This window comes from Neodiprion lecontei, chromosome 6 (genome assembly GCF_021901455.1).
Source record: "Neodiprion lecontei isolate iyNeoLeco1 chromosome 6, iyNeoLeco1.1, whole genome shotgun sequence".
NCBI lineage: Eukaryota > Metazoa > Arthropoda > Insecta > Hymenoptera > Diprionidae > Neodiprion > Neodiprion lecontei.
In genome coordinates this window covers 24,168,287-24,194,543 of record NC_060265.1, presented here as the reverse complement: position 1 = coordinate 24,194,543, position 26,257 = coordinate 24,168,287, and the positions used below count along the sequence as shown (strand labels likewise).

Below are 26,257 nucleotides of genomic sequence, written 5' to 3'. Positions count from 1 at the left end.
CAGCTAGCGCAGCGGTTCTCTTGAATCAGATATCCGCTAATTGGGGGTGACTGTTCGCTAGCAATTAGTTGCGACAAATGCAGCCGCCCGTCCTCCGCGCTTCAATTCTACGATATATACGCGTACGCGTACAACATTATACACACGCGTACTTTCCTACATTTCTTTTTTCTTCGACAGTGCGAAATGTGTTGGTATATTTATTGACGTGTTGTGTGTGCATCCGAGCATGGAGAGCCTACAGTATCGAAACCCTTCACGTTGGCACGTACCAGCCGTTTACAAACGAGGCGATTTTTCATTTTCAGGTGAAACATTCTTCATCGTTTTCGATCGAACGAATGAGCGAATGAATTTTCTGTCGCAACTGTCACAGGCTGACAAGATGACAATATAGGCGAAGCTTGGATTATGAAATTAACGATCGATCTGCAGTTCAGAGGGATGCGAAATAAAAAAGAAGAGGAAAATAAAAAATTTGAAAAGGGCGAAAATAAAAAGAAGATAAAAGTGATGAAAATTGCGCCAACCAATTATACCTATACATATCGACGTTGAGCGGATTGTACGTTACGAGTTATATCTGATCAATTATATTAACAAGCCATAAGCGCCTGTCAATTTTCATTTCACTCTGTTTTTTATTTTGTTAACCTCTTCTCTTCTCTCCTCCTACATCCTCTACATCACTGCATCCTTTAACCGAAAATCCAACGACAAAGATCATCCAGCGTTATTCAGATCGCTGACCGACTAATATACACATCGATCGACGCACGCATATCGCGTTCAAAACGCCAGACACATCAAGATCTGTAAAGATGTAAAAAATTCTCCTTCAAGTTACGCTTCGCATAACATTACTCGGAACACGTTGGCTACATTTCTCCGTGTCAAGAACAGCAAGTTTTCTCTATTGAAAATCCACATCACGCTCGTTGCACGTATGTGCAAGTGAGTATAGGTATAGTAGGTAGCTAGGTAGGTGGGTATTATACGACAAGCACATATTTGTGTATTTATGGATCCATAACGTTTTCCGTTTGTTATAGTAACAAATAGCCGTTACACCGAGACATGCGGGCGTGGCAGGCGAGTCTACATATTTTATAGATTGCACTGCACGTATGTTCTTCTTAGTTTATACATTCCACTATATTCCTAGGTGCGCATAAACCACGTGTACAAATATGTAGATAAGTATGCATAGTGACAAGAAGAAAAAATTTAACAGTGATTAAAAAAAAAAAAAAAAAAAAAATAGCGCAAGCGGATAAATTATGAAAATATTCTTCTTCGCATCCACGCGATATTCGATTTCAATCTTCATGTTTTCCAGTCCCCTTACTTCGGTTTTAGACACGATGAAAGCAAATGAGAAAGAGCTGAACTGGATTTACTTGGCTTTCTAATATCGTAAGGCAGAATAAGGTGGCAAGAGAGGGTGCAGGTCGAAAGTGATTACACCGAGGCTTTTGTAATCACCTTTTGTTTTCCCAACCTCTGACGATCTTGCAAACTCTTAGTCATCGTCGTCTGAAAGTAAGACAGAGGTGCCTAATCGTCACTTCATCTCGAGTCTCGTTCGCAGACGGTTTGAGTGAAAGCAGACGTCTTTCTCATAACAAACGTGTTATTACTGTCGTTTCTTTGCCCACGCTTAACCTGGGAAGGAAAATATCTTCGGGGGGCAACAATTTGGCGACTCAAAGTTCGCGGCCAGAGGTGAAAGATTCGTTCGGGGTTAATGGTTGCATAAAACAAAAAGAGGCCCTGATATTCCAAGTGTCCCCATAAATTCGAAAGGGAATATCCGACAGGACGAGAAGGATGAAAATCAAACACCGACCTGGTCGAACCCTCATAGCTGCTTTCCCCTATAACCCCACCCTAATCGCTATTGTTCTTCTACCTCGGTGATCGCAGAACCCGCATGAGTGCCGTTTTTTTTTCTCGTCGTATTTTTAACGCAGAATTTTCCGCTTTTGTACATTAATTGTATTTGAACATCGGTACGGCTGAACTTGATTCTTTGACCTACTTCAGGGATGGGATGATAAATTCGAGTAAAAAAGCATACTTTCGAGATAAACGAGAAAACTGATATCCAAGTATACGATTGCTTTGAATTAATTTTTTTTTTTCAATTTGTAGATACTCTGATGATATTCCAACTGAAAAATACGCAACCTAATCGATAATTTGATTCACGCTAAAAAACAAGAACCTGCTTCGTCGTTAACTCAAAAAAACCTTGGAATCCGACATACCTGAAACATTATGAAAAATGTGCAAGATCGCAAGAAGCGAATTTGATGAAAGGTGAAAAGGAAATGCGAAAGGGTGCAGCGCCGGGTAACAGTGGGTAATATCGGAACGAGAGAAGCGGTCTACTATCTTAAGAGAATTTCCCACCCCCTCAGCTGGTCGGATGGCAGTAGTAGTAGCTGTATAAGTGAGAATATACAGAGTCGGTAAGGAAAAGGAACCAGTGGAATGGAAAAGAGACTGGGAAGAGAAAAGACGACGGTGGCAACGCCTGCAGTCACACACAATCTTTCTCTCTCTCTCTCTCTTCCGCCGTTTCATTTTTTTTCCCCTCCTTTCGGCCCCCTCAAACTCTCTCTTTCTCCCTTGCACGCACACGGAACACTTTACGAGAATAGCAGGCGTAGCAGATGAAAGCGCGGTTATGTCGACGCTATTGCTATCTTTTGTCTCCCGAGGCGCAGCGAACTCTCTCTCCGGCCCGTTTCTCCTTCCGTTTTTTTTTCCAGTTCCTTCTTCTTTTTCGCGACCTCAAAGCCAGAGTTCTATTTCGGACTTCCAAGATGTTGGCTGGCGCGCGACCAAGTGCCATACCTATCCCCAAGCGGCTCGAACGCTCCCTCGGAACCTCCCGAAGTCTTTAGTGTTTCCCATCGCTTCGCCCGGGGTGTCGCCCACCCCTTACTTATACAATAAGCCGAGTCACTGCGTTGCGTGTCTCGCTTTTAAACGATTCTAATACGTAATATGCCCGTCCCCTCGTATGCGCGTATTTTCCTCGGACGCGGTTCAACGGAAAAGCAACTGTATTCAAATTGACGTAATATAATACGCGGAAGGGAACCGAATAACGAGGATTAGCGGGCATTGACTGTTCGTTTTCTCTCATGCTTTGGCGCAAATACAAACACTCCGCGGCAAAATATGCGATAGGAAGATGAGAATTTCAATCGCCACTTGCGTCGATTCAACATAATTCGATCAATGTGCAGTATCAATTTTTGCACTGCAATCGCGATTTCCAAACGTATAATTCTTGTATTCGCTAATTTTCAAATTATCCCGCTCTGCCGTTGATTACAAGCCCTTCGAGTCGAGTGTAGAATAATTAGTGAAACGCGAACAGTTTATTCGCGGTTTCCGTTTCTCCGATTGTTTCCGTCGTCGTGTCTCCGTCCTCCGCGTTTTCATATCTTCCGTCAGGCGGGAAACATCAATTACGCGATGTCGAGCGACTGTCTCCTGAACTTGTACCAACGAACGAACAAAAGACGAACGTAATCCGCGTTATCGGTGAATCTGCCCTTGTACGTATAAGGATAAGATCCGGCGTGGCATTGTCAGCCTCCCGAACTTACCGCCATCTTTTAACGAATGGAATTCATTTCGTTATCCGTTCGAAATCCCAATTGAATTTAATCTACGCATACATTTTTCGTGCAACACAGATGGAACAGAATTTTAACCGTTGCATTTAATATATAGTTTTGAAAATGTTTAAGCCAATTTTACGTGCAGCGAAACAATTTGAACGAGGTATTTCCACCAGGTTTCAATTCTCCGCGAATATGTACTCTGTTCTTTTTTTTTTTTTCAATGATATCGCGAAGCACGGAATGCTCTGTTCAATTTCACCGCTGCTGGTAGAATTTCCGAGAGCTTTTGACTGGATGAATTTCGTTTCACAATTACAGATACATAATCCACGGCTCAATGCGAGCTCTCCATTTTCAAAACCGAAATACAAACGGGGAACACGTTGCAGCCACACTATTCTCGTATTTGGGACAGTGACGAGAGTCGGAGAAGCAACGCAACGCTACAGAAAAGCCCTAAAAAATTCTTTCCGTTTCTTCTTTTCGTTCCTCGCCGTCAACGTCCCCGTCCGTCCGTTTCACAACGTCCACCAATTACCTGCCCTGCCAATCACCATCGCGTCGGTGATACGTTATGCAAGCTCTCTTTCCCTGGTTTTCGTTCCGAAAATAAGTTAGTTATTTTAATGTTTTTTTTTTCTCATCCTTAAATTCTAATTAGTCGAGAACTGTGCTCCACTCACTGCTTTTTACGAATTTATGAAACTTTGCTCTCGAAAAAAGCATTTTTATTTCCATGCATAAAAATGTGCGAGAACCCCGAATCGAAATCCAAGTAAGATTCATTTTAATTCAAGCTTTTCGAATAAGGCTGTAATGGTTTTCAAAAATTCAAGCTTTCGATCCACGCACGACGCATTCGTTAACCGTAATTTCAAGTTCTCTGTCTGAAAAAAAAAACTATCAAAAATACATTAACTACAGTTGTGTATTCATCTGTTTTGGGAAAATTCAATAGCATTGAGAAAAATATGCTAAATCAACGCCTGAAGCAGATTTGGAAACTTTGGGAGGTCCAAGAATAGATTATAAATGGCAGAAGAGTGAATACCGTTGTATAATGTCGTTCAAAACTTTACTAAAATACCTCGGAGGCTGTTTTTCTCGCGACTACGTTCTTGCCAACGGTAATATAATACAGAAGCGAACCGCGTCTGACCCTTGATATCCGTATAATAGCGGGCTGAAATTCCCACAAGACTCGGACTCAAGTATAACGATTCAATTTCGGGTGAGTTACAACGGATAGTTAAAACCAATTCCGACGTTGTTTGTAACAATAAAAAGAGCGTCGGTTGGTTTCGAAATTGAAATTACCCATTCGTAGACACGGGGCTTCATTCATATTCATTTTTACTTCACGATTATCAGAGCCCACCTGCAGGGGGATGGATCACCACAGTCTCATCGTTATTTTTCGTTTCGTATTTCCATACAACAATGAATATTATTTCGATTAATATATAATTTATTAGTTAATGAAACAGGAATGAAGAAAATTTTTTAAAAACCATGTCAATTTCAGCTCTTATTTCAAATTCCATTCCATTCCTGTATAACTGTGTAAATGAAAGAAATGGTATTAGAGGGTGCTAAAAAGCTCACGATCAGAAATATTACCAATTGACATTGATGGAGAAAGAAAGAGTTAGAAGGATCGATTTCAGCTTTCAAATAAACATACTCTCGAGAATAAGAATCTCCATCTCAGTTAGAAAAACACACATAGATAAAGTATAGTGTTACAAGACTCGAACAGCGGAGCAGAGCCATTTGAGCCGCGAACTGCATGGCAGCAAGTACAAGATTTCCATTCGTTCAAGAGATGGAAGCCGGTATAGAGGAAGAGGATGAACGGACGGTGCATTTTCTTTGCGAACTAACTTCATTAGGACATCAAAGAGGCGAGCTTCATCTCGGGCTGAGATGAAAACAAAATAGGTTACGGAACGACGCTACGCGACGCATCTCGTCGCGATGTCGGTGCACTCACACGACGTACGCTGCAACGAATGACGATAATTATACTCGGATGAGATGTGGAACCGAGCCGGGACGGGGCGCCAGCGACGACGTCGGAGACTCGCGAACCGTAGCGTCGGGACGCCCTGCTAGGAGGTCTTACCTGGTACTCTCCGGACACCCGGCGGGTCGGCGAGGCCACAAAAAGGCCAACCGACCCTCGACGAGTCGCGCATACCGATGAACCCCCTGCGAGAAATGCTTTTCTTCCAGGAGGTAAAAAAAAAAGCCCCTCATCCCAGTTTCCCTTCACCAAATATTCCCCTCCAGCGTCCCGCCATTTCGTTTCGGTCAGAGTTTCAATTTTAACACACAACGTACGATTCCGTCACACCGACCGCAAACGTGACCGTAACGCTTATACCTTGAACAAGTTCTTTTTCTCTTACGCATCGTTGGTGTTATATTGAAAATTCGACGTAATGCAGGTTGACATTTTTTATGTGATTTTTTTCCAAACAATGCTTCTCCTTTTTCTCACACAATATTTCTGTCCTACGTTTGATATTTTTACATATTTCACCGACAAGAACAACCTTACATACCCGAAATTTACCTCGCCGATTTTTTTTTTTTTTTCATACCGAGATATTTTGCAGTACATCAAAAGACATCCGACAAGTATTTCTTCTCACATGTCGATTTGGCTGTGTTCAGGGATAAGAATCACTCCCAAAAATCGGTTCTTACGAATTTCTCTATAACAAGGTAAAATTTTCTCAACAAAACCAATCGCGGTCATGATTTATTATCAACGTTATACGATAATATGCGTAGCTTTTTTACCATCTGTCCCATGTAATTTGGCGATAAAACTTAGGAGTGATTTCTACCCCTTAATCAGCCGAATCAGCATTTAAAAAAAAAAAAAAAAAAATACGAGTCCAGTGTTTTTCGATGTAGAATAACATATCACAGAAAAAAGAAGAAAATCGGTCAGTTATAGGCAGCCTGCGCCTCGGGTATTCGTTTCCTCGTACAAGAGCCTAGATAGGTGACACATACATTACTCTTTCGCCAATTTCACCGTTGTAAGAAGGTCTCCGGGTGTATTTTTTGATGGGTAGTAAGGTTCGTCGCCCAGGCGGCGGTGTGGATACCGCGTAGTCTGATAAGCAGTATATCCCTGGATGGTAAAAGAAATGATTTGACCCTGAATTTTTATACGCCAACCGTATACCTACTGCTAGAATAAAAAGTCAGGATTACCTCGATATATACCTTCACCGAGGTCTTCAGGCGTGGTGAGAAAGGCAGAAATCGCGGTAGTGGACACCCGAAGCTAGCTGATCGAGTTACCCGCCCTGCCTCCTTCCTAACCTGATTTCTATTCGACCCACACCGAGTTCATTTATAACTTCATTTTTTTTCCCCCTCTCTTTTTTCTTCTTCCTCTGCTTCGTTTTTCTTTCTTTCTTTCTTTCTTTCTTTCTTTTCTTTTCTTTTCTTCCTATATCCAACAGACCGATATCGCAGCGAACACTGTTTTACTGCTGGAGAGATATTGACACCAGCCTGCAGCCAACGGCTGCTCTCTACCGGTTGACCGCGGGAGGAAAACTGTAGCTGACGCTTTCGATATAAAATAATCCGTTTTGGCTGCTTCTTTTTTTTACGACCCGCTGTACGCATTCATCAGGATGAAATGAAAAAATATTTCTGCGTTGAGTTAATATTGTGTCGCGAATTCGTGGAATATAATTAAATTGGATATTTCGTAGATCAATGATGCGATACATTGGCTGCATCGAGGTACCAGAAATGCCGGTTAGTCATTAAAACCCTTCATCGTTAAAATTAGAACACAAAAAAAAAGTCAGAGTGTACCTATCCAATGGCAAATCAATTTGTTCTGTGCCTAAGTGGAGTTTTATTATATTCCTCGACTGTAATTTGAAATCATAGTTTTAGCTGTTCAAAATTTCCCAACAATTTTCTTAATTTCGGCAGTAAATATAAAATCTGTGAATAACCGAATCGTTGCCACGTCAAATTGAAATACCAATAATTACCCTTATAATTACCCGCTGCACTGGCGCCGGAACTGTTATTGGTTTTTCAATGTGTGGAACCCGCGAAGCCACACGAGGTATATTAAATTCACGGAATGTATACGTATACGAACGTGGAGCATTAGTGAGCACGACAATAACGAGCTTTTATACCCAACTGCGGATACGCAAGCTTAAGAAGAGTCGTCGAATGGGGGAGGGAGATGAAAATATCTCTGGTTAATTTCGCACCCGCCCAGCATCCTTCCCGGTTGACCGCAACCCTTTACCAACGATCCCTTGTCACTCGAAATGAACCCGTGCTTCGTGCCAACGGCAACGGCAACGGTGCTGGACCTAGTGGAATTTCTATTTATCAGCTATGAAATTTGAGTCCGTTATACGATCGCTTCGTGACTCGCGATCAGAAATGCCTGAGGCAAACCGCGAACGCCGTCCGATCAGTCCGCCAGTTTCGAGAAACTTAGCGGTCAGGAATATTATTATCACCTTCCGGATGTGCGGCCAGAAGGGTTCCTCTCCCCTTCACCGATTCCATTCTATTTCCCTGGTGACGTCTCAGAGACGGTAGAAGCCCAGCAAGTTCCCGTTCTCTAAGTCTCCACCTCCGCAATGAGGCAATCCTTGGAATACATGATTTCGAGGCGAACAATCGACCTTGAACGGAATAGCGAGGCATGCTCGTTTTACCCCTCGGCGAGGGCGCGTAATCAGAAATCTCCGGGATGTAAACGCCATCTGAAATTTTTAGCCCTGTGTCCGAGTTTTCAACCCTTCGTCGATTGGGTCGTGTGATCGATGGAGCGAATCCGTTACCGAGACAGCATCCCAGCGCGCCAAAAAGGCTCGCAACATTACTCTCAAACCCGTGTGAAATATCTCCGGATGAGAGAATCAAACGATTTATGTTATGGGAAGTATGATTTCAACATTTTTTAAACTTGTTTCAATTTTCTGATCATCGACTGCCAAATGACTCGTAAGAAAAACAAATGCACGATATGGAAACTGCGACAAAAAAATAAACGATCACTACCTTTGGAAGAATGTTATCGATTAAAACTTGTTGACGATACAGTTTTAGGTTTTTTATTTCTTTTTCCAATTGAAATCCACGAAATGAATATCAAAGTAAGTATCGCGGTAAAAAAAAAACTGATTTTTACTTTTTTTTTTTTTCTTTTTCTTTTTGTAAACAAGTAAAAATTGCATGCGGACATCACGACGACAGCGACTATTCCCCGATCACGCCGAAACAACTTGTGACATGTTTTACCCTTCGAACCAATGGTACAAGCATATTGCGGGTTGATCTGATTGTCTGCATAAAAGAGACGGTGAGCGGAAAATCGATTACAATAATTAAGCACTTGGTTGGCCAACTAACTTGGTTTGATACGCGCGTTTAGAGATCAGCGAGCCGTGGCCTACAGTTGTCCGGGGGGCCAACGTCGAGCTCAACGAACCTGCAGGAGTCGGGTTAGGTCGGATCGGTGTAATAAATATCACATAAACAGCTGCCGAGTTTGATTTCGCGGCAAGGTGGCCTGCAAAACTTCTTGCCAGATGGTTTCTAATAATTTATGTGGCGTTACGTGTTGAAGCGAAGGAATGGCTACCAAAATTTCTCATCATCGGTTCCGCACGTCTATTACAAGCTCTCCCTCACTCTCGTTAAAGTAAAATTTTCCCAGTACGTTCTGAAAAAGTCTGCTCGTTATACGCACCTCGGAATAATCGCATCATTTTCTGCAATATTCGCGTGTTCACCGCATCGCGCGTACTATACTTATATTCATGCATAGGTATATACACGTACGTACATTCCATATCACACCGGGCTTCGCGGAATAAGCCCCTGGAGTAATTAGCTCAGTGAAAAGATTATACCAGTTTCGTTTCAGGGTAAAATAAGGGAGGTAAAAAGAGAATAAAAGGAAAATAGATTTACTTTCAATGGATGCTCCTCGTTGAAAGGGTGCTTAACGAAAAAGAAAACCATGGATTACTCCCCCTCGTCTTTTTAGTAATCCCGTAAAAACGATCCGAATTGATCGCCGCACACTAACTCGGATGTACGGAAATCTACGCGTGTATACTTGTAGGTGTACGGAGCCGTGTATCCGACGGGGTGGAACCAAAGGAGCGAATTTTGGCAGAGGGTCTTTCGACGGAGCTTAAGGCTCATCCCGATTGACCTTCAACGAGAATCACGTGAAATACACTCGAGCTGCGGAATCGCTTTGAAGTTTACATCCTTTTGTTTCACTCGGCTTTGCAAAGATGTGGTATATGAATGAGGAAATTGGTTGGTTTTGCATTTTCGTTTTTGCTTTCCCTCGCTCCGCACGGAGTCAAGGATACAGTCGGGTTAGTGAAACGGATGTATCATCTTACATCATAGTTTCCAAAATAAAAAAAAAAATCTCAATTCATTTGAAATCAAATCCCAACCAGCACTACAGTCCAATTTGCCGTACGCCGTGTTATCTTTAACACTGTAGTAAAATCCTCTGTCGACGATCATCGTCAAACTTGACACGAAGTATCTAAATTCAAAAAACAAACTTGAAAATCAGCAAAAATACAAAATGAATGTCAGGCTCGTGTGCGCGATCAATAAGGGATTAAAATTGAGATAATCTGCAGTTCCGCACCAAACATTAACTAGACCTCCTACAATAACCGAAGATGCGTGACAATTATGCGGGCCGAAAGGACACGCCGCACGTTTCCCCATGGCTTTTTACAGCTCATATATACGTCGAATGGACATTCCTGCTTGGGGTTCGGCGCGTGACCTATATGCTCGTTGAGCGACCCCTAGGCCCGGCGGAAATGCGGGAGGAAATAGGGGAACGGGGTGGAGGCTGGAAGGGTGAAGAGGTGAAGGAGGAATCGGCGGGAGGGGGAAGGATATTGGGGATAGCCGATATCCTTTCAACGTGTCCGGCTCCGTAACTCTGTCCTCTGCTCGGTCGTCCGCTCCGATGACACCGCGCCACCTTCCAGCCCCCGCGCTCATATATGTTCCTATATTATTACGGGTTTACACCCCGGCGTAGATGGGTGCCTGGCATACACCGTCCCCGTGTAATACGTATCTATCCATACGATTTTATCTCTCTAAACCCCGACCGAGACACATACACGCAATACGTAGTATCTAACAACGGAGATAAACGTACCCGACTCGTATGTTATACCCATTTTACCGAGGGCATACAATAAATTGTATGTATATGTGCTGCAGGCCGTAAGATTTACCGGTGGTAGATTTTTTCCCGTTTTTTTTTCTTTTTTTTCTTTTTTTTTTCCAAATACAATTTGACACAGATCATTGAATGTTTAATCAACATTTCTTACGCCGTGGTGCGAAATATAGGAATTTTCGTTAAATGTTAGACGGTCCAACTTCACCGTTGGGCGATCGCCTATACTCTGTACTTTTCGTATCATTCTTGTCTCTTTATATCTATAGTTTATAAATACGAGAATACATATACCGCCTACGAGCGAGTTATGTATAGACGATGGTGATTTGCTATTCGCGGCATGAAAAGTTCCCGAAGAAAAAGAAGTAAAAGAAGAAGAAGAAGAAGAGGAATGAAAATAGGAGAAGAAGCGATACTACAGTTCGTTGAATTTCATCGGTGCTCGAAATTCGCTGAATGTCAAAAAAAGATGAAAATAGTATAACGAAGAATGAGAAGAAAGCTGCAATATCACGGCCTGTCTATAATCGCAGAGTGCATATACACGTGATAGGTACGTAAGAAATAAATAAATGTCCTCAACGTCAAGTCGAAAGAATCCGTTCGAATAACCTGAAGTCTCGTTTCGTACAACTGCAAAGTCATGAAACGCAGTATAGGTACGACAATCGAAATTTGATCCAAATTGAAAAATCTATTTATACTCTTCTCCAATCTCTCGTTACCTGCGTCGATGTAACTTTGAGCCAAGAAACAATCTCGAGGATTGTTTAACCACGGACTATACCTATATAGATGTTACATTGTACTCACAATATTCAAAACTGTACTCAATCATACTTTTTATTCTTCTTCTTCTTCTTCTTCTTCTTTTTCGTCTTCTTACCTCGTCGTCCCCTTGTTGTATAATCGCAATCACGCGGTGCGAGGTTACAAATTTGCATCATATTTCGTGATTTTATTTCAGGTATAGAAAGAAAAAGAGGGAGCGAAAAAGAGAGAGAGAGAGAGAGACGAGAGAGACGAGAAGACCCGCAACTTGAGCGAGAGGAAAACTTAGCGGGATCCCGAGATTCACGAGACCCTGTTTTATCTGCTTTTGTCCGGACGTCAGTCGTTCATTGTCAGTTTGTCTTTCGAGATGGTTCGTCGGTGTGTCGGTGCGGGGGAGGGTGGTGAAAAGCTCCCGCTTTGAGTGGTCGAACCTGAAGTGAGGGTGGGGGAAGGCCGGGGTGTCGCCTCTCAGCAGGGCGCATCGGGTTAACTGGGGTATATTCCCCGTGGATGATAAATAGCGGTGTATAACCGTGCAACCCTCCTCTCGCATAGCGGTGTCTATACCCTGTGTAAGGATATACGCTTAGGTTATACCTAGGAAACGGTTTTCGCGGCACGCTGCAACTCGCGGGGGATATTTTTCGAGAACATATTTACTTTTTTCTCCCTTCCGTCGCTTTTCTTCGCGCTTCCTTTCCTCCTTTTCTTTTCTTATTGTTGTTATTATGATTATGATTATTATTTTTCGCGTCTTTTTTTTTTGTCTTAATCATTCATTTTCATTTCTTCCCGCTCCTTTGTCCATTAATTTTTAGCACCACCCTTACCCCCCGCCCCTCCTGTACCTCACCGTAACGAACCGGGACGTCAGGAATGATTCAGTGAGATGAATCTTCAAAGATATCCCTTTTTCTCGCTGTTGCGCAGCACCGACGAAGGGGTGGTGAAAAATTGATCATTTTATATGATTATATAAATGAAAGAAAGAAGGAGGGGAAGTGAAGAAAAGAAGAGAGCAAAAGTATAAGGGTAGAAAGTAAAGGTGGGAGGGGAAAAAAAAAAAAAAAAAAATTTAATCCAAATTCCTGTACCAACGTTTTCAAAATTTATTTAAAAACTAATTAATCAGCCTCTGTGAAACTTTCTTCCACCCTTTACAGAGGCGCAAGAGGTGTTCGATTAATTCTTCTTTTTCCTCTCTCTCTCTCTCTCTTTCTCTCTCTCTTTCTCTCTGTTTTGTCGTCGTTACTTCTATATATTGTTTTTTTATTTATTTTTATTTGCTTATTTTATTTTTTTTTTTTTGCACGCGAGTTTTGATACAAAAGTAACCGTTGTCAAATCTGCCTTGAATTATGCAGGAGCAACGGTGGAGAGAGGACGAAGAAGGAGTACGAGTAGGAGGAGGTGGTAGAATTCGGGCTAGCATGACAAGGGATGAAAAATAACACAACAAGAGCGCAAGTGGCACCCCGTAGCGAGAGAGACTCGCTCGCTCACTTTCTCGCTCGCGTTCACGCCGCGCGGCCCTGTTACCCGGACTGGGTAATTTATCATCCAGTCAATTATTGGATAACCACGAATGACGGAGTCCTAACCGAATTAGTATACCAGAATAATGATATTTTATCAAACAAACGGCGAACCAACTAACGCCGCACGCTCAAAGCTATTTCACAAACGTCGCGTCGTTTTGCTTCTTAACCACCACTTTCAAACTTCAATACCTGCTGCAAACCGTCAAAAAATGATCCGCTCAACCGGGCGCCTAGTTTTTAACTTTTGACGGACATTACGTACCCCATACACGTATGTGTGTATGTATCACGAACTTTGAGGGACGCTCGTCGCCTCGAAGCGTAGATACACGCATAAACGCACCAGCGGCAATTCCGAGATCTTAAAGGGGAACATACCTCGAAACGTATTATGTCCTAGTTTGCTTTCAGGCGAGATATACAAGCGTGGTGGAGCAGGAAATTAATTGTTCCAGGGCTAATGTAGTCGTGCTTCAAACTGATATATACACACCCTCGCTTTACAGTATACATATACGTATACAAATTTCGCATACATTATGTACCTATTTGTCTAAACAAAGCCGAACAGCCTTCCCCCCAGCCGTATTCGCCAAGCAATTTTGGCACCGTGAGAGGGGGAGGGGGGGGGGGGGGATGTTTAGATCAGGGGTGTCCTTTCCACGTGTAGCGGTGGCTCAAGTTCTCTGTTCGCACGACTTCCGTCTAGACCTCCTTCCAATTTCCCATTCTCGCCAAGTTTCTCCTCTCTCAAAACTTCTTGATTAGGGATTTGATAGTGTTTTTTATGGACTTACCCCGACGCGAATTCAGCTGGTCGAGGGCAGAAAGATAGAGACAGAGGGAGAGAGAGAGAGAAAGAGAGAGAGTAAAAGTGAGAGCGAGAGAGGTAAATATCTGGGGCTCGGTAATCGGGTCCAACTATCTTTTTGTATCACTCGTTACGCCGAATCATGCGCCATTCGGGATCGAACGCTGAATCTTGACTAAAATACTATAAGCCTGCTCTCGCTCTGCACTCGCAGGATTTTAAATTAAAATCGGTAAAAATATTGGATTAGCCGAAACCCGGGGAGATTCTCCTGCCTGCATCGGTCGTCCGGCCAAAGCCACGCGTCCCTTGAATTCGTGCCCGCCCCTCGCTGACTCCTTTAATTAAAATTGGAAAAAACATTGGGCTAGTAGTACTCTTCGTCAGGAATTGCAACCTTTCTCTCTTTATTTTTTCCTTCCCTCTCCGCATTCGCGACGCACTCGAAAACGCGCAGCTTGAATTGTAGCCAAACTCACGCGAATCAACTAACACATGTACTTTAATCTGCGGGATATCCGCTCTTTAAAACTCAACGAGTTAAATGAAAAAAAAAAAATATACAAGATAAACTGTGGCGTAATCGCATGCACGCGGGAACTTGAAAGGGTGGTGTTTAAAAAAAAGCTCGATAAACTTTGAGCTTGTTTCAATCAATGGGACATAAGCGCCGTGGCGCGGATGCCTCGAATCACAATTTAACTGCATCGAAGGGATCAAGAACGAGTAAGAGAACAATAAAATACGATAATAAAAATGTGAATGAAATTCAGTGAAACTCCTCGGCAAATCCCACGCGCCTGAATCTTCGCACCTGGATCGAGGGGCAAAGTTAAACGCATGCGGATAATACAGGCGTATACGTGAGATCGGAAGAATGAAACGGGGCTGGGTGAATAGGCGGAAGGATCGAGGTAAAATAAGTCGTCTAAATTCAGACTTGCCTCGCGAAGAGGATCGTTCCTTGACCGGGATATCGTCCTAGGTGACCCATACCAGCCAGCGGTTCTCATTCGGCGAACGTGTCCAAGAGGCGTTCCTCCTCGTTCCGCAATAAGCAATCCTGCAGAACGAGGATCGATTCAATAGCTCCCGCACACACAGGATTTTCTCCCGACAGATATTGAAATTGCAAAATAGTTATTCCACCCCTCACTACACACGCTCCACTATACCTGCAAGCCTCGCGGATTCGCATCACATTTTATGCTTTTTCAATAAATAAATTCAGTACCTCTCGCTGATTCGAACAACGCGTAGCAAAAAAAACAAAAAAATATTGATAAAAAATGAAACGAAAAAGAAAACAAAAAAACCGCAGAGAACGTTCGGGGAGAGAACAATCGCAAGGGGATGAAAATCGCGCTCTAACACCGACTACAGGCTGTATGCGATTTTTCAATTTCCTTTTTTCATCCACTCCCCGAATTCACGAATCCACTATCATATAATTATCGTTCCGCTAATCGCAATATAATCCCTCGAGTCATGGATTATTTATTATTTACAACAGCTGGGTGGGTTTACTCCATGTGCAAAAAAAAAAACATTGAAGGTCTAGTGTGCAAAGCTAGACCCGCTGTTTCGAAACATCACGTGTTCCAAAGTGAAACCAGTGTTCCAGGTGGCCGGTGTCCGTGGAGGACGAGCTTCAGCCGTCGATTCCCGAGGGAACGAGGCGAGGCGAGGCGTCGCGACGCGTTTGTAGAAGTTCATTTCTGTCGGATGTGGTGGGTGGCGTGGGTAAAGTCGTGGGCAAAGTCGCGAGGGCGAATGTGTGCGAGTTGGCGTGCAGGCATCGAAGCCTCCGGCGATCGCGAATAACTCGCAACTATTGACACGCTGGAGGGGCGAACGTTTCCCGCTAAACTAGGGATTTCCGAACAGTTGTATTTACTACCCTCAAAAGGGGTTCGCTAACCCTCGACCTCAAGAGCATTTAAATCGGCCTCAAGTACTCCCTCAAGTAAATATATGGATGCTGCGTGTATATGTGTACGTATATATGTATATGTGTATACCTATATTATATGTACATGCACATACAGTGCCCTGCCTAAGGTGATCCGCAATAACCGATTATTGCCTCCGTTTTATGTGCAATAATAGTATGGTATATTCTTCGGAATGACCAAAGAAGCGGGTTTAAACGCTATGAAATACGCAAACAATGGCGAATCACGCCGATAATAAGGGTTTCGGAAAATTGAACAACAACAAAAAATGATCAGATCTGTGAAAAGATAAAGTTATTCTTCTCGAGATGGACTCTAAAAAAAAATTCGTCGAATCAGAGCTTTCTCTGAATTTTTTGTTTTGTCTTCAAACCTTTTTCCTTTTGTGAAATAAATTGCAAGCAAGCTTTTCACACCAATGAACATTGAATTTATTTCAGAATCGCGTCGCTGAAGGTTTTTATTGTTACATCCTATATAATCTATCAAACTGATCCGAGGAACTCCCCATCGAATATACACAATATGTAATTGCAGGACATTATTACGGGACCTCTGAAACAACGGAATATTCTCTGAAAAAATCATTCTATACGAAGACAACAAATTTTACCTTGAAACTGGTAAGAAGCTAGCTTAGCGAGCACAGCAGCAGCGACGAATCAACGGAGAAAATGAACTCGAGTTTCTTTCAGTTCGACCGATTGATTAATCCGGATGCGCTTTATTCGGAAGCAGCACGAAAGCATCTCGGACTCTCCGGGTTAATAAATCAAAAACAAACGAAGCTCGTTGATCGGTTCTGCGATTGAATCGCGAAAAGCAAGTTTAGCTCAATGAATCACTTATACGTTACATTGAGCGAGAGAATAAGACGCGCGGCGACGCGGTCGAAAAGAACGAAATGAGAGATTTCATCGAATTCTCTGCTTCTCGACTATCCCTCTTTATAACACTGCCGGCCTTTCGAAACTAGCAAATTCCCCCCCCCCCCTTGATTCAGGAATAATAACCGCGGGGCGATTTTAGGCCGAGCGTAAAGGCTGTAGAGTCTGTGTTGAACCGATTTAGCCGCTAGCATCCGGACTTCGTCGTCGACGCCGTCGCCGTATTCCAACATCAAAACTCGTCCCCGTTCCTTTTACGACATTATTTTCCCTCAGCGCTCGAAAACTTTCCGATTGCCCACTTTTATTAGAAATGCAACTCTGAAAATTAACGTGCCAAAGAACTCACTCGGAGCTGACTTGTTTGCGAGCCGGAGTTCCGCTTGTGTAACGGCCTGACTTGATACCCCTTCACCCCCCGGCGTCTTTCTCTTCGTTCATCTTCAAATTCATGCTTCTTCCCGTTGATCACTCCCCCCCCCCCCCCTCCCTCCCCCCCGGTCTTTCCTTTTCTCTCGCAAACCTTGCAGTCGCTTTGTGTACCGGCGTTCGTGTCGCGTAAAAACGCTAAAGAATTTTCCCTCCGTTCCCTGAAAGCTTCGCATACCTACGCCATACTTGTTATGGATATTCGAGGAAAAAAATTGTGTCGCACCATGGTTCTTGTTATACTTCGTCCGGATCCTCATACTTCGTTTTTTTTTTTTCGCGTCACCTCCCGCTCGTTCACGGCACTGCAAATAGACGCCGGAAGTTCTCCGATCACATTTTTGACGGTTAAGCGAGCTCTTGACGCGTTTAATTCCGCTCGACGTTACGTGCCAGGGATACGCCATCAATCAATACTAACGAGCAGAACGGGGGTGAAGGCGGCACGCGATCGCACCCCGCCTCATTCTCTTTCCACGCTCATTCAGTGCGAAACGAGAACCATTTTCCAAGTGCGTAAATTCCCCGTCTATCCCCCTTTTGTGTGTATATATATATATATATATATCGGCGTCACTCGAAACGTGCCCTCGTATCCTGAATTCGCGTGTACGAAAAACTCGCGCGTTATTTCGCGGAAACAAAACTGTACTTCGTAACGAAGGAAAGGACAAAAACAGGCAACAATTATCATTTGTCCATCTTCGAGTATTTTCCGGCATAACGCGTTGCGAGTAGAATAAGGTGCCAAGTAATTTATTAACGATAATTAACGCGATCTCCGAATGATATTCAGCGACGATCCTCTGCGTATGAAATGTGAAAATACCGCAGACTGCGGCCTTTTCGACAAACTTGGAATATTTTTGTCCGATAATTGTGAACCCGTGCAGGTTATGTACCGGCAAATTGGCCACAATTTGTTTCACAACTTGTTTTCAAGCCTGGCGAGTCCCCTGCACCCGTGTAAAAGACACCGATGGAAGGGAAGGGTATAGAAGGGAAGATATGAGATGAGACGAGATGAGATGGGAAGAGTGGAGAATGGAAGTTGGGGTCTCGCTCGTAAAATCTGTTTAATGAAGTGGTCGCATACACACCGCTTACTTTTACCAATATTGGAACCAATATTTTTCCCCGTAAATTATTTTTCCTCCACGAAGCTTGAGGCTGAAGATAATTAGATTTATTAAGTCGGCCGGTGTTTACACGAGCTTGGAGCGTGATTTATTGAAGAAGGCCCCTCGACGGACAAGGAGCTCGAAGATGGTTATACGGCGGTGGGGGAGGGGGAGGGGGAGGGGTACGCTTGGGAAGACGGCAGAGGGACCGAAACTGAGGGAAACGAGGAAGAGGAGGAAGCGCTTGTTAAGAAGATTATCAGGCGAACTCTTTAACTACTTCAATAAGCCCGCATCGGCAATCTGTTCCGAACCTGAAACTTGTTTGAAGAAAGAAAAAAAAAAAAAAAGGAAAAGAAAAAGAAAATTCGATTCGATTTTAAAACTGCGGTAAAGATTTCACAAACAATTATCTTCCCGATTATCAAAATACGCACTCGGAGTAAAGAAAAAACAACAACAACAAAAAACAAAGGTCAATTCCGACGCAATTACAAGGCATTTATTTTTTTAGTTTTATAAAAAACGAGGACGAAGAGCGGTTATCGACGGGACAAAAATCGAGTAAAAAATGATCAATTTAATTGAGGGATCTATAAGCTATATCGCATCACGAACTCTACGCCGGCTGTATGACAAGTAAAAATGTATCGCACATAAATTCTATACGTCGATTCGGCACAGCACGGCGGTTGATTGATACAAAAAACGAAGAAAAAAAAACAATGAAATATAAAAGAGGCGAAAGAAATTCGCTTTAACTGTGGCGAGATGATGTAGTCGCGTGAATGACACGTGTCGATAGTTTTCCATCCAATATGTGCAGTGAAAAGCCGATATCGCGTGCGTTTTATACCAACGTACGTGTACGTAGGTACAGGTATGTATACACAGGGGGCTAAAAATAAGCGATGAGATGATCGAACGAATTAAAACGGAACAAGCTGCCTACAAACTGGAAAAACAGAAATAAAATTCTTTTGGCTAACAGATAGAGAAGGAAGGGTAACGATTTTGTACATTTCTTTCACTGTCTTCTTACTTTCCGATCGAAAAAAATGTCAGGAATTCATGCCAACTGTTGACGCTAAAACTTCGCAAATTTCACAAGCGAAGAATTAAAAAGAAGATGAAAAAGAAAACCGCAAACATTTGATTTAAAGCGTAAATCATATTCGTCCACGTCGAAATTGACACCGTGATTATGATTAATCATAAGATTTGAAAAGAAAATTTTTCAAAACAAAACGCAGTGCAACGAAAAATATACGGTAAAATATACAGATGGCGAGTAGCTCTGCAGCTACACGGTTGTGGAGAAGTTGGATGACGGGAGGAGATGTTGAAATTTTAATTACAAAGAACGTTCATAAGTCACATTTTATGAATAAACGACAGTAGTTTCCCATCCAATCTAGAAACGTGCTTTTCAGTCGATATTGCGAGCGATTGAACTGTCGCAAGATTTTATCAGGTCCTCGGTTTCTCTCTCTCTCTCTCTCTCTCGCTCTTCCTCTTCCGCCGTCGATCTAATATCCTTCTCTTTTATTTTCCCCCCTCTTGTTTGGCGTCTAGAAAAGAGGCCATCGAATCAACCGGATGGCACCCTTGCCGATTTTGAATAAACATCTCGTACCGATGGTCATTTAACTAGCTACAATCCTTCGGCTGATCGGCTCAAGAGTTTCAGGTCTTATTTTCTTCGACATTTCCGCTTTATTTCCTCGATTTTACATCGTGAATTACACGCGAAACTTTTTCATTTCACTAACCGAAAATACGCACAGATGCAAAATCAAATTTGAATTATGCGCACGGTTGAAAGATAAACCTACTTCCGGTGACGCAAATCGGCTAAGGGACGATTTATTTATCTGCGTACACTTTTTTACAGAGATGGAAATAAAAATACAGTAACAAAGTCGGCACCGAGATTTGCATAAATAAAAAATAATTAAAGAGAAACGTTCCCTCGACAATACGGACACGAGCACTTTGCCTTCCAGTGTTGAGGGAATATCGAGAGGATACATATATCCGATATATATTCGCAGGCATACAAACGCACACGTCTGCAATTCTCACTATTATATACACGTATAATATGTATACACTACCAGGGCGGAAATCTACGAGACAGAGTTACAAACGATGACGCGGTATTATTTTATTATTTATGGTTTGAATTTCCCGTTTCGCGCGGTTCTGTGACGTTTTTCCGATTCCCCGGGATTAAGTTACCGCGAAGCGCTGAATTAAAACGCTAATAACAAGCCGGGCGATATTTATTGGGAAGCTTTGCCGCAGCCTGTGGCAAGGGCAGAGAAATTTCCTCTCCTCTCCTCTCCTCTCCTCTCCTCTCCTCGCCTAGCCCTCCGTGCAGGTAAACGTGCAGGTTGCAGGGCAAACCCAACCTCTCCACCTCTCCCTGACCAGGTTTCCCATTGTTTTCGCCACAACGTTCCGTACACATTTTTACGAGGACGATTTCGAGCTTACAACCTCGCGGTTCGGCCAGAAATGAGTTCGCGAGCACGCCGCGGGTGGATTTAAGCGATTTTTCGCGAGACAATGGCCAATGGTAATACGCCAGGGTCAGTGGTAAAACGGCGTGTAAATTTTTGGTATTTACACGGCCCAGCGGCGCATCCCGAAGGAAGGAAACCCTCCGACTCCTGATTCTCCACCATGGTAAAACGTCAGCTTTAACCCTCCTCAACCCTCCGCGCCATGCATTCGAGCTGTATCATCACGGATGTAGTAGCCGGTCAGAAGTGCTCCTGCGGCACGCAACACATGCATATGCATGTACATGTATTATTTATGAACGTATCTCGCGCACTCTCGATGCATGCAGCAATTTTTTCAAAGACGTTAAACGCGATCCAGCGCCTCACCTTTGTTATTCGCGGATCCGAATTTTCTCGCGTCATCGAGAATTTCCCAACCGCGAAAGGAACTTTCTTTTTATTCCCCTGGTAATATTTGTTGGAAATAAATCGTTTCACACGTGGAAGCACGAACCTCTCCCACTTTTCATAACAGCTAGTTCGGCTCCTCGGTGAGCAGCCGCGTCATATATTTCGTTTTACGATGAATCGGATAACGTGTAACAGGTGAATATTATACCGTTGCGGAAAAATGAAATAGAAATCATGGCGAATAGTTGGTTCAAACACACGCGGAAACCACGCAGGTAAAAAGTATCACGAGGCTGAACCGATGACAGTGTGGTTGGGCCGGCTCTTGGAACGTGTTACAAGTTGTTTACACGAAGCTGGTATCGACAAATGGAATCCCCTCGGTGAAATCAGCATCGGTTTGTTCATAAATCACGTATAGAAATCCGAAAATTACACAACTTTCGTCGTGCACACGTCACTGGCTCGGGAGAGAAACAGAGCGAGGGGTTGAAAAAAAAAAAAAAAAAAAAGAAGAAGCGATAAAAAAGCAACAAAAAACTGCAAGAACACCGCGTCTCGATAAATCCACATTTCAAATCGTATATCCCACGTACATTTTTCGAACCCATGCATGGTTATCGCCTTAAAGTTTTACCGCAACGCCTCGGCGAAACAAGAAAGACAAGGTTTTTAATTCTCGTCAAAATTCTGTCAAATATTTGAAACCAAACAGCGGAAAATCACCATGCTGACCCGAGAAGATACGTACGGATCGAGGGGCGCAGCGAGTATAATATACCTACAATACACTTCAACACTTGAGAGAAGAAAGCGGGCAAAAAATAGAAAAAAGAAACAAGAGAACGGGTGAAGGGAAAAAAGATTCGAAAAGCCTCGATAAGCTCTTGAAAGGCGTACCGTTGCGGCTACTACCTCGCAACGTTTCACGGAATGAAAGGTTTTTCATCAGATTATTTCTAACCTTTCAGATCTTTCGTTCGATATCGTTCTCAGTTGCAACCCCGGTTTACGTCAATGGGTAAAATTGTATGTATACCAGGTGCACGGATAGCCGATTCGACATATACGATGTATACTTGTGCGATACATACCCATGGACATGTGTTTAGGCATGTCACCGTATGTCGTACCCTGCGGTGAGATACGTCTTCGCAGAAAGTTTCGCTCTTATCTAAACTTCCGGTGCAGTCCTCTGATAGCTGTGGATGCCGTGCGAATTGGCCTGTGTATATATGGATCTATTCGAGCATGTAAGACTACATACCTTCAATATATACCTAATAGTCATTGTTTCGTACCTATGTCATGTGTGATACGTACTCCGTCGAGTGGTCAGGAAAGATTGAAGCGGGCGCTCTCCGCGCGATTCTTCAAATTGATCCATTCTCAAAGCGATCGCAAAGAGAGATAATATTTACATAACGATATTACAAAGCTAGAAAACAAAACAAAACAAAAAAATAAATAAATAAATGACGACGAATTTCATTCTATTTAAATATCAATTTAGCCAAACTTTTGTTTCACTCAAAGACTAAAAGTTCAATTTTGCAAACATTTTTTTACATCATCGATAAATTGCGTCGCAGAAACTAAAACTGCTGTTTCCACGTACCTGAGCGAAATTAAAGTTCGCAAACAATTTTTATTTGTGTTTAATTTAATTTTTTCCCTTGTCTCGCTCTCTCTCTCTTGTAATCGGTGAGTGTGACGTTTGAAGATAAGAAAGCTTTTCATCCTCGCCTTGATTCTTATTTCCATACATTTTTAATCTACTCCTTAACGTACTTTTTTCCGCAACAATTCCTTGGACGAGTTTTGTGATTATCGTGAGGAAAGAAGCGCTGAAGATAATGCAGAAAAACATTTCCTCGGAATTGGCTAACTGCGTTATGCGTACAAGCTTTCGATTAGTAATAAGATCACATCCAGCTTCCACGGTTATATCGGATTGCTCATTAGGTACACGATACTGTGTAATCAACAAATCCAACAACCGAGCATGAATTTCGGAGAAGTTGTTTCCAAATCACCGTTACACAATGCGATTCGTAGTATCGCGAAATTCACGCGCGTTGTTAAGAAATGGCATGTAGACATGCACAAAAAAAAAACAAAATAATCTACAAGCATAAAATACATTGTTACATATTAAAAATATCCGCTTACACCTCGATGAAAATTCATTCACCGATTTTCAACGACGCGTATAGCGATGGTCTCGTTTTCACTTTCCATTGAACCAACACCCCGAAACCGGACAACGAAGATAAGGGATTTTTTTCAACGGCTTACAAAAGTCCAGCCTCCTACCAACATATCACCGAGGGTATATTCCCAAGCTTTTTTATACACTTGACAGATGACTCGGTCAAATGTGTCTAGCCCCATTCGGATTTGCAGAAATATTGAAAAAAAAGTAAGCGTCCACCAGCGTACTACACAAAGAGATACGACTTGATATTTTTTTGCTGATTTTTCTTTTTTTCAATTTATATTCATAAATATATATACATGTATATATATAATTTTTTGTCGAACCTTCGAATACCCAGCTATGCTTGAAATTTGTGGAAAAACGTTGTGTGATCAGAGCGGCGAGGACGAGACGCTTGATATTAATAAGGGCAATCACAGCGTTAAACGCCTCGAGATATCAATTAGCGAGAAGCCATAGCGTCACTATGAGAGCCACGACTATACCCGGCTTATCTCAGGAGGAGAGAAGACTGGCTTAATTCTGGATATCTCGTGCTCGAGAATTTGTGTGCGTTAATGTATATGTATCTAATATGTACAACGTACATACTCAGGTATACCTATATTACGTACACGTAAGCACCTTGGTAAAACGAAGAGCAATTATTTTCGAACGAAATCCCGCAGAAAGATAACCAAATAATACGTCTGTAGTTAAGCACTGTTTCTTTTTTTCCAATGAAATAATTCACACCGTCTAAAAGCTGAGTAGGTGTACTTATATTTAGTAAAATTATGCAAACGCGTATCGCATAGAAAATAATGCTGTAAGTTATCGTACACAAAGCATTCGCAAAGTGGAAAAAAAAATCGTTTCATTCCAAGCGTACAATAAGTGGAGAATTATCGACAAAATTCTGTTACATCCGAATGAATAAACAACCTCCATGCAAAGTGAACAAAATCAAAAAGGGGTAAGCCGAAGCACAAAGCACGATTAGACTCGAGGATATAAACAACAACCGGTTTCAAAACAATTAAACAATTTATCCACACTATCGATGCATCGCGAGAATTGCTTGCTTTTCGCTATTTGAGACGTTAACTAGTAAATTATATGGCCCTTAGGTAATTCGATTGGGTAATTTCGCGGTCAAACAAGTCATACTCAATGAGTCGTGAGTCACCGCGACAGATAAAGTGTTGAATCGTTGTCTATTCCCCCCCTTGCCGAGAAAAGTGCAGACCCTCGGCAAGCTCGTTCACCCCCCGCGTCGGCGTCGATATACCCTCGGGATCTTCCGAGGATGATGTAATAAGTGCCTGCATTTTTCTCCTCTCCGACGTTCTGTACCGTAGGCATACCCGACGGTGATACGTTTCATATATAACCAACGAATGAATTATACATGATCGGAATGCCCTGTATCTACGTTATACCTACATACCTATGCATAGAGGCACGTACGTAGGTACATGATATTCAACAGCGAGATACACCAGCCCTCGCAAGCTTCGAAGCTTTCGCCACGTGCATGCAGATCGTAAATTTGGCGTGAAAAAAAAATTTTTATTTTGTTTTTTATTCACATGTCGGATAACGGCCGATCGTCATTTGCAAACTTTGTACTTTTTTTTGTATCTTTTATTTAACAAGAAGAGTCTGAACTACGATTAACAGAAAATTCAAGAGAGATTAAATGTTCAATTTTAGAAAGACACGTCAAATCCGATCCAAGATTCTCTTCGGGACGGATCTTCGTTCTTCTTTTCATAAAAGCAACTCTCTCCGGAATAAAAGAAGAAAGCAACGACAACCACGACTCACACCTTTCATTTCTTGTTACAAACTATACAATATGCAGGTATTCTTTACAACAATCAATTTTTATAGATAAATAAAGACACGCGGCGGTGGATGGCATACAAGAATCGCATCGCAACGGACGAGACTTGTAACAAGAACGAGATATCGATGTTTTTGAAATTGTTTCTTTTTTTCTTCTTCATCAGTCGATGCATCGTTCCGCAACGATGATTCCCAGTCGCAAACGCGACGCAAGCGGTGAAGAACCCTCCGCAACAACCACTCGGTGTTCTCAAATTCGCACCTTTGATTAAAAACTGATCAAAGCACGGCCAACTGTGCTTCAGGAATGGCGGGGCGGAGAGCGGCGCGTGCTGCGGGAATGGGAAGGCCGACGTTTTTTCAATCCCTCACTCTTCACGTCAACCGGAATGTTTTGCAATTCTCGGGAAGGGTGAAAAGGGCGACGGAGAGAAAACGCGGAGAGCAGGCAGGTGTACGGAAGATAAAAATAGTTCAATTTTATTAAATCCCTACGCACACGCATATTATTATACGAGGGGAACATTTTACTCGTTTATCGAAGTTTCGAATGAAAATTCAACATTTTTTCCTTTCTTTTTTAAGCATTCCTTCAAACTTGTAAGCACCTACTGTGCACGTGTAAAGCTGTACATGAAAAATAGAGTGAAAATTGAGACACTCGTATATGCTTTCTTTTTTTTTTTTTGTATTGCATTTCACACCTGACCGACGATTTAAGGGATGCGGAATAAGAAAGGGGAGTGACTCGACTTACACCCTTTTTTTTCATAGATTGGCAAAAAATCTCCTTTCACCGTCTCTGCATATATTACGCACGAATAATTGCATTACAATGTTCTAAATTTTTTTTGTACGTTCTCCTAATTTTCTA

At 42.5% G+C, this 26,257-nt stretch overlaps 1 protein-coding gene across 15 annotated transcripts in view; it reads right to left on the bottom strand.

The window, feature by feature from the left end:
- LOC107221613 overlaps positions 1–26,257 on the bottom strand; it is a 200,643-nt gene that overhangs the window by 106,809 nt on the left and 67,577 nt on the right. The gene's annotated exons all lie outside the window — the stretch shown is intronic.